This window comes from Neofelis nebulosa, chromosome 13, assembly GCF_028018385.1.
Source record: "Neofelis nebulosa isolate mNeoNeb1 chromosome 13, mNeoNeb1.pri, whole genome shotgun sequence".
Taxonomy (NCBI): Eukaryota; Metazoa; Chordata; class Mammalia; order Carnivora; family Felidae; genus Neofelis; species Neofelis nebulosa.
Window position 1 is genome coordinate 47,454,367 of NC_080794.1, and position 14,538 is coordinate 47,468,904.

General features: G+C 39.6%; 1 protein-coding gene across 6 annotated transcripts in view; it reads left to right on the forward strand.

Moving 5' to 3' along the window:
- The first annotated feature begins 9,592 nt into the window (after positions 1–9,592).
- The window catches only part of CCSER2 (coiled-coil serine rich protein 2), a 192,344-nt gene continuing 187,398 nt past the window's right edge, over positions 9,593–14,538 (forward strand). For 2 of the 6 annotated variants that reach the window (XM_058696887.1, XM_058696888.1), the window contains exon 1: positions 9,599–9,830. The gene's annotated coding sequence lies outside the window, so the exon portion shown is untranslated. Of the gene's footprint in view, positions 9,831–14,538 lie in introns of all 6 variants that reach the window. The other 4 variants (XR_009252355.1, XM_058696886.1, XM_058696889.1 and 1 more) reach the window with 4 other exon arrangements.

Consider the following 14,538-nt stretch of genomic DNA (forward strand, 5'->3'; position numbering starts at 1 on the left):
CAAGAAATAGATTTCAATGTTTATTTTTAAATTTCTGCTGCTAATAATGGCAATGGTTAATTTGTGGATGTTGATTTAAAAGCTATCAGCCATTCTTAGCCCCTGCCTTTCCTGCCTATATAGTAAATCCTAGCTTGAAATCTCAGCCGTAGTCGGTGGGTAAGCCAACTACGCGCATGTAGTGTGTATGTGGAGCAGGGCAGAGGGTTACAGAGCAGCTTGAAATTATTCGTTTGGGAGGTTGGATTCCAACATGCCTGCTTTTACTGAGGTGACACCCTGGACACCTACCTACCCATAGACCATCAGCTCAACACCTGCCTGACCCATAGTGTCAGAAACAGACTTCTTGCCTCTCTGACATGAGTGGGTCACTTTCTTCTCAAGGGCACACATCCTTTGTCAGAAGAACTGGCTACTGGTCAATGGTCTGGGATGGATATCCTCTCCCTAACTGATCTCGAGAACCAGGGAAACTGGAAGCAAAGATTTGGCATGGGAGCCAGTTGGGAAGAAGTGAGAAAAGCATCTTGTGGGTCATTAAGCAGATGGTTTCCTATCACTGACACCACTGTTGGCTGGTGGTGCATGGACATATTTATCCAGCTTAGAAGTCTAGGGCAACGTGCGTAGTTTCTGAGGGAAGCCTCTCTGGGTTGCTGATGCCTGGCTGCCTGCACCTCACCCATCTCTAAATTGGATGGGTCACTTGGAAGTGCTCAGCTGCTGCCAACTGACTTGGAGTGTCCATATTGCTTGGAGAAGCTGCTACTGGGCTCCATCCACCACACCAGACTAAAGTGCAAGCCTGTTCATTATGTAACTCATATTTGCTATGTGCCCTGCATGCTAATTTAGAATCCTTGCCTCTTCTATTAGAAGTCCTCTCTACAATGTCTTCAGTGACACGAATCACCCACTATCCTTTTTCTCCCTGGCCCATTGTTTAACCAACTGCCCAGGATCACAGACAGACTTCAGAGGGTCTATTGTGTTTGCAGGAGCTAAAGTGAGGCGAAGTCATTCAGAGAGAACTAGGGAGCCCTATATAAGTCAAGAGAACATTCTATCCTGCTACCTCCCCTAGAGTCTTCTGTGGGGAAGAATAGACAGGGGGCAGAATAGGCAGGAGACATCATGTTTGAGGACTCCAACTCTCCCCTACCACCAAGAAGTCTTGAAAGCTATAGTCCTCTCCCTGCTCCCCATACCTTCTAAGGTATCTTCTTAGAGAGACAAGCAGGGAATGGAGAAAGCGATTGAGATATTAGGACTTTTTACCCAGAAATTATCAGACTTCTTCAAAGGTATTGTTTAAGAGATCAGCCTTGTCTATGTTTTAAACAGATTGATATTTAAACAGATTGATTTTAAACAGATTGATATCCCCCCCCCCCCCAAATCATCAGGTAAGGACTCAGGAAAAAAAAGGCAGTGTAGTTATAGTCAAATAAAGGAATTTAAATTTCTCTTCTATTATTGGCTGAATTGTGGCCCCTTAAAATTCATAGGTCGAATTCCTAACCCTCAAGACCTCAGAACGTGACTGTATTTGGAGACAGGGTATTTCAAGTGGTGATTAAGTTAACATGGAACCATTACTGTGGGCCCTAATCCAATATAATGTGTGTGCTTATAAAAAGAGGAAATTAGGACACAGACACAGAGGATGACCATGTGAAGACACAGGGAGAAGACCGCCCTGTACAAGCCAAGGAGAGAGGCTTCAGAAGAAACCAACACTGCCGACACCTTGATGTTGGGCTTTCGGCCCCCAGAATTGTGGGAAAACACATTCTGTTGTACAAGCTGCACAGTCTGTGGTGCTTATGGCAGCCATAGCAAACTAATATATCTGCATACCTGAATAATGGTTTAAATAAATTTACAACTTCATTACTACTTCTTGTTTTTCTTCTTGTTCTTCTTGTCCTTCTTCCTCTCCTCTTCCTCTCCCTTTTCTCTTCTCTTTCTTCTTTATTTCCATCTTCTTCTACATACATTGGGGCGTGTTATTATTATAATATCTAGATATTATCATAATATCTAGATATTATGATAATATCTAGTTATTTAACACTTCCTATATGCCAGGCATTGTTCTTAGGGCTTACATGTGTCAACTCATTTTATTTTTATAACAACCTCATTTAATCCCCACTTACCGGTATGAACACTGAAGGACAGAGAAAGTAACTCGCCCAAAGCCTCACAAAGCATAAATGACAAGTGACAAAGTTAGAATTCAGAGCCAGGTGTTCAGGCTCTGGAGACACGCACTCCATCAGCACAGGGAAACTTGGTTTTTCACTTAAACTTATTTCCCAGTAGTTTTCCGTATCAGTACATATATACTTACCTCATTTGTTTTCAGAGCCCTGTGGATTTCTGTGTTTTATTCCAGGGTATAAAAATTAAGCCTGTATTGTGATCTTTGGTACTTAAGCATAGGTAGCTTTGTACCCACTGTCTGGAACAATGATTCATCCAGAAAGAATTAAGTCATTTCCTCTCCCCACTGCAGGAGCAGAGGGACCATTGTGTTTCTAAGGCTTGATAGGCTCTCTTTAATTTAGCAGACACTTCTGCATTGCTAACAGAACTCCTTTTTGAGAAGCTTTGCCTGAAAGGACTTTAAGCCATGTTGTGACAGAAGAAGCAAAATGAGTGTTTTTTAGGAGAGATGGATTTGGAGCCAGCACCCTAAGAAATGGCTGAGGGTAGGACACAGGAAGAAGGCCTTTGGGTCCTGGGGTCCAGTGCCTGGCCCATCTGTGAATGATCCCACCTGTGGTGTATAGACTGGAAAGGGTCAGATCTAGTGTGAATGGGGGGCAGAGGTCCACAGGGGGTTCTGTTGGAGTGCCCAGGAAGGATACCAGACCAGAGAAGTGCTGTCCTGATCCCAGAGGCAAATAGCCAGGGCAAGCTGTACAGTGGGGAAAGGAACTACAGGCAGGCACTTGCCCTGTCTGCCCAGCCTCAGAGACAGCCTATCAAGCCCTTATCCCACAGTGAACCATCTGCAGTGAGGAGCTTCCCCTTAGTATCTGAGGACTTTGGAAAATTTTTAGGAGATCTAATTAAATCATTTTATGTCTTATTCTCAATATATTTTTCTGTTTGTGTCAGTTTCTGGGAGATTTTTTCAATTTTATTTTCAATCCCTTGAGTTTTCATTGCTGCTGTATCTTTTTCATTTTCAAGAGCTCTTTTGTGTTTTCAGAACATTTCTTTTTTATAACACCTATTGTTGCGTCATGGATGTAATATGGACTTCTTATTTCTCTGAACATATTGTTTATAGTTTTTGGGAGGGGAGAGTATGGAGGCAGTTTCTTCTTCCTGCAGTGTTTCTGGTTCCTTTTAGGTCTATTTGTTTGGGTCTCTGGCTTCTATGTTAAAGGTTGTCCTCCAATGTCTTACAATTTTTGTTTTCTGCCCATTGTTAAGTGAGAAAGGGGAACTAATATATCCTATAAAACTATACTGTATTCTGTACCTAGAAAAAGAAAATATATTTTATTTTTGCAAGTGCATGTGGAACATTCATGAAAATTGAACAAATATTAGGCCACCAAGAAAATCTCAAGAAATTCCAAAGAACAGGAATATATGAATAATATTCTCTGATCATAATGTAAGAAAACTTTTAGAAATTAATGACAGAATTTCTTAAAATGTTTTAATTTTCCTTTTCCTGTTAAGTTAAAACACTCTCTTAAACAGCTACTGGGATAAAGGGAAAAATAAAAAATAAAATAGCAGAATTTCTCGAAGATAGTAATGAAAACACGACACAAAATCTCTGTATACTGCTAAAGCAGTTATCACAGGAAAACTTATAGCTTTAAATACCAGGGCAATTAAGATGAAAAAATAAATATAAATGAATTTAATATCCAAAATGGAAAGCTAGAATAAAATAAAGTAAATTGAAAGAAAGAAGAAAGGAATTAATAAAGATAAACTTACCAATAATAATTTGGAAAACAGAAAAGAGTAGAATAAATGCAAAACTTGGTTATTTGAAAAACACAATAAAATACAGAAACCACTAGCTAATATAAGCTTTAAAAAAGGGAGAGAGCACAAATATACAAAAATAGAAGTGAGAACGGGGAAATAGCATAAAAACAGAAATAACAATTTTTAAGAAGAAAATATTTTATATAACTCTGTGCAAATAAATTTAAAAACTTGGGAGAAATAGGTATACTTTTAGGCAAACACAACTTACCAAAATTTATCCTAATAGAGAGATAGAAAGTCTAAAAAACTAGTTAGTGTAAAAGAAATCAAAAGGCTTATGGGTTATTCTACAGAAAGAAATACACAAAGAATCATAAAGAATATACAAAGGAATTTCACGAAGGAATTCTATATAATCTTTAAGGATCAGATAATGCCATTGTTACTGAAATTATTTTAGAGTATTTCATTTTAGGAAGCACATATAATATTAATCACAAACCTGACAAAGATTGCCAGATTTTTATTCCAATAAGCTTCAAATTTATTTGGAATAAGTTCCAAAGGTTTTTATTCTACTAAAAGGAAACCATAGACCATTTAAAAATGTCAATGCAAAAAACTTAATATAGACTCTAACAGCAAATTTAAAAGATACATTGTGATCCAGTGTGGTTTATTTCAAGAATGCAAAAGAAAGCAATATTAGAAAATCTACTAATATGTAAGCATTTCTAGAGATATAGTGAAGGCATTTGACAGGATCCCACATCCATTTGTATTTTTTTTTTAAGTCAAAACACTCAGTAAACTAAACATTGATCTATATATCATATATATACACATATATATGCCATACCTCAAAAGTTAGCACCTTACTAGCTTTTCCGCTAAAGTAATGAACAAAATAATAATGTCATTATGTCCTCTATTATATAGAATTGGAGGCATTAACCAGGGTTATTTACAGAGAACAAATTATATATGAGGAAAGTCCCAAAGAATTAATGAGAAAAGTAGTACAAACAAGATAATTTAGTAAAGTAACAAAGTCATCAAATTAACATATGAAACCCAAAGACCCTCATACATGCAAACAAGAAATGGAAGACATAATAGAAAAGAAATCCTCATTTATTACAGTGCATAAAATACCAAGGCATAAATATAACACATAATACCCAAAGAAGGAAAGCTATGAAATAATTAAGAAATTATAAAATTGAATGCAAAAAAATGGAAAGACATTAAGTTACTGGATAGGAAGATACAATCTCATAGAAATGTCAATTCTCCCTTATTTGTAAACGCAGACAAATTCCAATAAAAATATTATGGTTTTTTTTTTTTTCCTGAAACCACATAAGTGGATTGTAAAATTTGAGGAACAGAGGAGCAAAATTAGTCAGAAAACCTCTGAAAACAAGGGAGCGTGGAAAGAGTTGGAGCTAGCTTTTATATTTAAAACATTTTGGTAATGGTCCATTAATATGAAGAAAGATCAATAAAACAGAATTTAAAAATCCAGAAATAGACTCAATTGCATTTGAAAAGGTAATATATGACAAAGGCAGCATTTTAAATTGAGGAGATAACAAAAGGTAAGCTGAGTGCAAAAGGCAGACTGACACTCCACATACCTACCCTCCCCCTAGGTGAGAGTGGGATATGTGTGACATTCCCCAGGCACTTATGATTGCCTGAGAACAAAGAAAGGAAAAGCAAATGGTCAACTGATAAAGATCACAGTCATGCAGGACACGAAACTCCATCAGTCTGTTACTGTCTTAATGATTTTCAAGAAAAACACAGTAATAGTCAGACCTCCAGGAATCTACAGACTCAATTTCCAGGAGCCCTAATGTCACCTTCCCCCTCCATAAGTTAAAACACCCCATATAATTAGTCACTCCTCACCTTTATAATGCAGCTTTTTCTGCATGGGTCCAGTCCCAGTGCTTTCATAAAACAAACATTTTGCACCAAAAACATTTCAAGAATTCCTTTTTGACCTTTTGCTCTCGTACCCAAACATCAAATCGCATCATTTTGGTTTCCAACGTGGGGCTCAAGTCTACTCATCTGGACTCTGAGCCTCGGTGCAAACTTGGTGAGTACTTCTCTTCCTTTACTTTCATTTCAGGGGCTTTTCAAGGAGTACGGTCTTATTGGAACACTTTCATGTTGATTGCTCAGGTTCAATCTGCCACCTGTGCCTTTTGGCTGGAAGTTAGTACCCTGGCTAGAAGTTAGTTACCTTACTCAACCGGGGACCGTTTCCAAGGAAGTCGGTGATAAGAACTACATGTATTAGAAGGTTACTTAGATTATGGTAGATTTCTGTCTTTACTGTTTTTTCTTCAATGTCCCCTACTAACTACTTAAATTACAAAATTGGGTAATTGTCCCTTGTAATACTTTTTTTGTGTGTTTACCATGAGTTAAACATGAGTTCTTCATGGCACGGCATGGCATTTTGGCCCATTCACTGGCACCCATTTGTAGCCTAGGATGCAATGGGGAAGTGGGGAGTGATGGCATCCCTTTCTACAAGGCAGGGTGTTGATCATAGTTATTTCATTGGAGAGACCACTTGGGTCTCTTTGAAACCAGGAACCTCTGACATATCCTGCATGGGACACCACTGGGAGTCAGGGAGGATTATTTCTTGGTAATGGAGCTTCTTTGCTTTTTTAGGACCATGGAATTACCAAGAAGATAGACAGGGAAGGGAAAAGATGAGACCATAAGATAACATGTTTAATAGAAAGAATGAAAAAAAAATTCTCTAAACCTGTAAACTTTGATAAAATTCATGAACTTACTCAAGGAGCTGACAAGAGAATCCAGCTCTATTTCAAAGTCGTTTGAGAGAAGCCATCTGTAAATATACAAATCTGGACCCAATCTCACCTGAGGGAACAACTATACTAAACATACATTTTATAAGTCAGTTGGCACCTGACATCTTTAAAAACTGACTAAAATGGTTTTACGTCCTCAACCCCCCACCCAGTGCCTACTAGAGGTAGCTACTGGAGTCTATCAATAGATATGGCCTTTAGGTAGGAAAAGGACTGGAGAGTTAAATTGCGGGGTAAAGTACAGGCTCAAACATTGACTGCTGCTATTACAGATTCCCCACAATACCAGACTAACCAGGGGCCAAAGAAAAAGCCAGTATCAGACAAAAGAACATGGTATGGTGTGGCTAAATCAGACATTGAAGCAAAGAATGTCCAAACATATGCTCTTCACCAGGGCCATGTCCTGTCTGTAAGAAAAAAGGACATTGGAATAGAGACTATCCTCATCTCCAGAGAGAGAGAGAGAGGAAGACAGGAACTCACTTTCCTGCCAGAGTGCAGGAACCAGAGCAGAGGATCTGGCATGAAGGGCCTGGTCTGGCTTCCTTTGACATCAAGATAAGGGAGCCCTGGGTTACCCTGGATGTGGAAATTTCATTTATCAATTTTGTTATTGATACAGGAGCCACTTACTCTGTTCTTATTCAGCCCTCTGGCCCTACTTGTCTAACCATAAAATTGTTGGCATAGAAGGAGAAATTAAAACAAGCCACCAGACAATGCCTTTAACTTGTAAACATAGAAGTCAGTTACTCATGTTTTTCTAGTCCTTCCATCTTGTCCCACTTCATTACTTGGACAAGACTTGATGTATAAACTTCTTACTAAAAAAGAGGATGGCCTGTTCTCTTTAACACCTGGAGAATTAAAAAAATTAGAGAATTAAGTCTTCACTTTTGTAATGCAGCTTTTTCTGCCCCCGGTTCCTGTCCCAGTGCTTTAATAAAGCCACCATTTTGCACTGAAAACGTCTCAGGATTACTTTCTTATCCAATTACTCTCAGACCCAACATCATATCACATCAAAATCAGCAAGGAAACGATGGAATTTAAAAATTCCCCCCCTTTCCGCCAGAAATGATAGACTTCCACTTATAGTTTCAGGAAGCACATTAAACACTGCACAATATAAGTAATAAATGGTTTTTTTTTTACTTTCATTTATTTATTTTGAGAGAGAGAGAGCACGAGTGGGGAAGAGAAGAGAGAAGGAGAGAGAATCTCAAGCAGGCTCTGCACTGTCAGCACAGGGCCTGATGTGAGGCTCGATCTCACCAAGTGTGAGATCATGACCTGAGCTGAAATCAAGAGTTGGATGCTTAACTGACTGAGCCACTCAGGCGACCCTGCACAATATAGATAAAATGAAATCCATTGTAAGCCACATAATAATACAACTATAGAATGTTAAAATCAAAGTTATCTTAAAACATCCAGAGTGTATACTTTACCCAAAATAACAAGAAATCAATACAAAAATTATCAGCAGCAACAGCAAAAGCTAGAATACAGTAGAACATCAAACATTTAAGGGAGAAGGGGATTCTCATACTAAATTTTACCCCTAGCTTCATGTTAATTCAAGAATAAAATGCAATGTTTCATACTAAAAAAATTAATAGAATTTACCATTAGCAGACTTCACTAAAATAACTTCTAAAGGATGTACCTCCAGAAAATGGAGTATAATCCCCAAGCAAATATGAAATGCAATAAATAATAAGAAAGAAAAATGGTAAACATGTAATTATAAAAAAATGTTTACTGTATAAAACTAATGATAATGTCTAAGTCTGGAGGAAAAAAATCCAGAGCTAATTAAAATGTTGGACAGTTCTGACCATGAGAAAAAGTAGAGATGAAAGGAGTTACAGAACTTTAAGATACTTAAGGGATATATATTTATAGTTTTTCCCTATGTATATTATATTTTAAAAGCAATCAATAAACATTAGAATTCTCCTTAAATGTTATTTATTGCAGTCGAGCTGTTGGTAAGTGTTGGCCCACGAGGATTTCAGTGAGCTGCTAGTCTATTTGTCACATATGTGCAGCTTGCAGGACTTTAACACTCAGCCAGACCTCGGAGACCTCCAGGATATTCAAGGCAGGCCCAGCTGCTGAGAAAGGAAAGGAACAGGCCTGTGGGTGATGGGAATTCTAAGGCGGTTCCTGGCAAAAGGAACCCAGATTGTGCCATGGAGATGCCGCAAATCTCAGCACTTGGGGTTGCCCCTTCCTTCCGCTCAGCCTCAGCAAGATCCCCTGTTTTGGTGTGGTAGGTTGGGTGTATGGTTCAGGCATGCGCCAGAGCATGGGAGGGCAGGGAATCGGGATGGACACAAATGCTGGAAGCGTCCACACCGCTGAAAGGTGGGAGCGGAGCCCATGTCAGTCCCAAAGCTCAGACTACTAACTTCTCATGGTCAGGAAGTGGAGTTGACAGGTCTGACCGCGGTCAAGCAGCAAATGTTAGTCCGAGGCCCCGGCTAAAGCGGTCAGCTGCAGGGCTGGCATCACGGGTTCAGTCCAGCGGACACCTGAGTCAGGGTGCAGAAAAGCAAGGTCAGTGGAGAGGGGCGGTCCCGAAGTGAAGGCGGAGCCTGGGGATTTCTGGCGCGGGGTGGAGGCGGGGCTAGGGGTGGGCTGAGGCCGGAGTCGGGCGGCGGGGGCGGATCTGAAGGCGGGGCCTGGCCCCTTGAGGCTCGCGCCTGCGCACGCAGGGCCCGGGGGGCGGGACTGCGCGCGCGCGGTGCGCGGGCCCTGGAGGGCGGAGTCCAGGCGGGTGCCGGCCAAGGGAGGGGGCGCGGTGTCTCTCGAGTCAGGCGCTCCCTCAGGCCGCGGACGCGATGCTGGCTGCTGCAGGTTTGGCTGCGCGGCCGGCGGGGATGTGACGGGCGGTCCCTCGCCTCACCTGCGGTTCTTGGCCCGTAGGTCACTGGGCGACCCGCAGCCGGGCCGCGGCCGGGGAGGCAGCGTGACCTCCGCACGGTGAGAGTCAGGGTCGGGCGGGAGCCGGGACCGGAGTCGGGGCGGGGCGGGCGTCTGCGACAGCCCTGGGCGGGGGGCGCGGCGGGTCTCGGGCCCAGGCACCTAGGGTGAGGCTGTGACGCTCTCAGGCCTCCCGCCCTCCCGGCATCGTCTCGAGGTCCCCGCAAGCCGCCTGAGGAGGGGCGAGCGTGGAGGCTAGAGGCCGGACGCCCCCCACCCCGCGGGCTGTGACAGGCGCGCAGGGGGCCTCAGGCGCTGGGGGTGCGCCTTTCTCTTAGGAGAAATCAGGGCGAGGCCAAGTTACCCAGTGATTTCAGAGCCAGGATGCTTGCGAGGGTTGACAGGGGGAAAGTACCCGGGTGCCCCGAATGACTGTTGGGGTTTTTTTTTGTTGTTGTTGTTTGTTTTTTTAATTGCTGGGCCAAAACAAAGACACACCTTAAAACACATCCTTAGATCAAACTTTGATGCACCACACCATTGCCATGGGTTCAGATGCTGCTTCTCTCTCCTTTTGACATCTGCTGTTTTTATACATACATATGCATATATATATGTATATTTTTTTATGTACCTATTTTTTTTTTTTATCAAAGTAAAAGGAAGAATGACTCCTTTGAGGTAGTCGTTAGTGGCTAAGCTTGAGTTTGAATTTCAATAATTGCAAATTCATCTTTGTAGGCTACCCAGCCAATTAGGCTTGCTGTTCCAGCACTAGGCCTTAGCCGTGTGGCAATTACTGAGGCAGGGACTCTTCGTGGTCACAGATTGAAATGTGGATATTTCACTCTCATTGGTGAGCTGAATTGAGCTTCAGTCCTTTCAGAATTGTCATTTGAAAAAGCATTCCTTTTCTCTTTTTCTCCTGAGAATTAAAATATAATGGAACTAATTTTGCCAGTCACAAAAAAAAAAAAATCCTCTTGTAGACTAAAGATTTTGGTGGGGACAGCTCTTTAACCAAAAGGAATTTAAGATACCCTCCTCCTGCACAAAACTTGGTTTTATCTGCAATCAGTATAAGATAAAGATTTAAACATTCTTGAATGTTTTGCCTGTACTTAGTCTTCTCAGACATTATTATGGTTTGCCTCTTGAGATTTATTAAAGCTCTTTAGTGTTATTTGGTTATTTTCTTTAGTATTCTCTTTAGGCAAAACACACTTTCTTAAGAACCTTTTAGCCATAATTCATATTCTTTTACTTCCGTGTAAAGAAACTTCATGGTAAGAAACCGCTAGAAGCCATCCTGAGAGCAGACACTTTTCATTTAAAACAACAACCATTTATTCTATATTTCCATATTGAGACCTGCATTTTTTTGTTTGTTGCCAACTCAACTCCTTTGTATGCTAAATAGAAGGGGACTTTGATTCCCCGTGTAAAAGTCCGTCAGTGACTGTACATAATCTGTATTTGATAAAAGTCCAAGTCCTTTGAGATTTCTGATAACTTGTGAACGTTTCTAATTTCATTTCTGCCATTTTGCTCTCCTCTCCATACAGACACTACTTAAGAGTTCTCTGAAGATGACATCTTCCTTTGTGGTTTTACACTGTTCTCTCTATTGAGACTTCTTCTCTACTTAGTAAACAATTTGCTCTTCAAGATCTACCGAAAACATCACCTCTGAAAATGGTCCAGAAATCTTATCCCCCTTGTCTTGACTGATCCAGTACTACATCATGCATTCTTCGTTTAGCATCTGTCAGTTAGTAATGATTTGTTTATATGTCTGTCTCCATCAGACCTTTGGGTTCCTTCAATGCTAACATTTACTGTTATGTGGCACAGGTACTCAAAAACGATTTATTGATTACATTTTTGAGGAATGCTCTTGATCTTAAATGTAAGTTTAAGATAGGCAGACTTTGTGAATGATCTCTTTCAATATCGGAAAACATGGAAAAGATGAATGCATAAGGTACCTTTAAATTTCCATGAAGACAGTCAAAATTGTTGCTGATTGGGAATGAAATCCTAGTGATGACAGCAAAAAAACAGTACATTTTATAATGCAAGACTAAAAAAGGCATGGCCAGTAAGGATTCCTGCTTCTTTGATTTTAAGAGTTTATTTTGAGGCAAAGTGATTTGCCCCAGGTCTTGCAGGTAGAAAGGGACAGAGCTGGGATACAATTCAAGCCTTTTGACTATTTGTGTATTTTACCTTTGCTCTCAGTTTCCTAATGATAAGTCTTAATAATTATTCTGCAATTTTGAGTGGAAGGTTTTGAGAGGCGTAGACATGTATTAGTAAAGGGGGTCTATTAATAGAATGTTGAACTTGAAAGAATTAACGAATTATTCGGTTTAGCTTAAAAAATTTTACCCATTAACTGATGCTTGAAAGGGCAAGTGTCTTATTTAGGTTGTTTAGAGTCACTGGGACCCCACATCTTCAGACCTCATGCTTGTGTATTTTTCATTCTTTCATGGTGCTTTAGGGGGAAAATGAGGAAGCTGCCAATTTTTCAGAAGGAGAACAAATCGGCTTATATTTTCTCCCTCCTTGAATGCTTAGCTGCCACTCTTAGAAACTTAGAGCCCTTGAGTGGTGAGAAACATGATAATTCATTTGGGGATAGGGGAGAAACCTAACCTTCACTACTCTGCTTGGCTGGATAGTTTTTAACCTCAGTGCTTGGGGCTCTCTCTCCAGATGCCCCATAACAAGTGGCTTCTGCTCACCATATGGAGATCCCTCATACAGTTACGTTTTGATGGTAAAATGAGATTTTAATATAGTAAGGTTACAGATGGCTAATAGCATGGCTAAAATTACATGTGTGGCTAGTCTGTATGTGAGAAGAGCCTATCTGATTACTTGTCTATGTGATAGGTTTTTTGGGAAAAAAATTGATGCTTGTGGTTTTATGCTTCTGAAATGTGTACTTACTGTAGTGGGCCTGATCAATTCCAATAGGATTTTTATTTTACAAACAACTTAATGATGAAAGAAATAAAAAAAATAAACGTTTATTTTTTATTTTTCACCGTATATATGTGATTTTATACTATAATCAAAGCGTAATGTTTAATATTGCTTTCATATTTAATGTTTTATTTTTGCTATAATTTTTGCACATTTAAATTTTACAATGTTGCAGTGAATTGAGTTACTTATTTATAATAGTTGGACATCCAAGTTATTTCTTGCTTTGCAAGTAAAACAGTTATCATATAGCTGTGCTATGTTTTGCTTCTTTCCTTTAGGCTAAAGACCCAGGAGGGGGAATTACAAGGTCAGAGGGTCTGAAAGTTTTTGTCACTTTTGGAAAATATTGCCAAATTTATTTCTGAAAGATTTATTTATTTATTATTTTTACTTTTTAAAAGTTTATTTATTTTGAGAGAGAGAGAAAGAAAGAGAGAAGATGGGGGAGAGGCAGAGAGAGAGGGAGAGAGAGAATCCCAAGCAGGCCCTACACTGTCAACATGAAGCACTATCAGCATGGAGCCCAACATGGGGCTCGAACTCACAAACCCTGAGATAATGACCTGAGCCAAAGTCAGATGCTTAAGAGACTGAGCCACCCAAGTGCCGTGAAAGGTTTTTTTTTTTTTTTTAATTGATTTACATTGCCTCTTGCTGTTTAGTTGACCAGTTTTGTCATACTTTTATAGGTTTTTGTTTTAAAAGTTTTTTTTTTTTTTTAAATAGGTGTAAGACTATCTACTGCCTAACATCTGTCTACTGCCTAACATAACTATTCACAATAGAAAAGCAAATGCAGTATTTTTCTGGTTTTACTTTCTCCTTTGTATGAATTGTTTGAATCGCTTCTCGGCCTTTTGGCTAAGATCAAGTGTATGAATTGTTTGTCCTTTGCCCATAAGTTTATTGGAATCTTTTTACCGATTTTCATTATCACTTAACATCATAAATATGAATCTCCTAAAATGTTTCTGATCTGTTTTGTTATTGTGAATTTGGCAGTTTTTAAAATTATTATTATTAAAAAAATTTTTTTTGACATTTATTTATTATAGAGAGACAGAGCAAGAACATGGGAGGGGCAGAGAGAGGGCGAGACACAGAATCCGAAGCAGGCTCCAGGCTCTGAGCTGTCAGCACAGAGTCCGATGTGGGGCTCAAACTCACAAATTGCGAGATCATGACCTGAGCCGAAATCGTATGCCCAACCGACTGAGCCACCCAGGCGTCCCAGCAGTTTTGAAAATTATTAAAAATCACTGACTTACAAAAAATTTTCGTGATTTCATCTTTTGATTGTGAAGTCTGAGAATGAATGTCACTCCATCATCTGATGCACACTTGTATTTTTTTAAGCTTCTTGAGTTTGTTTTGTTACATGTGTATATCTTTAGAAAATTATATATGCAGTTGAGATCGAATTTAGTTTATGTGGTTTAATGCTATAGAGAATCACATTCTTAAAAATCTCTAAGTGAGTTTCTGTTGGTAAGTTGCAGCTTTTTTTTCTTCCTGAACTTATAGGAAACAAAACAAAGCTAGTTTTTTATTTTGTTTTGTTTTTTGTAAATGGGTACTTGTTTCTAAATAAGTTATAGTAAATTTTGACAAAGCAAAAATTTTAGGAAAGCGTATTTTGGTTAAATGAAGTTTCTGTTAGGTCATGGTTAACCAGAAGGTCATTTCTGATTTAACTCTTACTGTTTGTTAATCATTGTAAAATATATGAGAGTAAAACTTCGGTTATCTGCGTCCTTTGGGGAGTGAGACA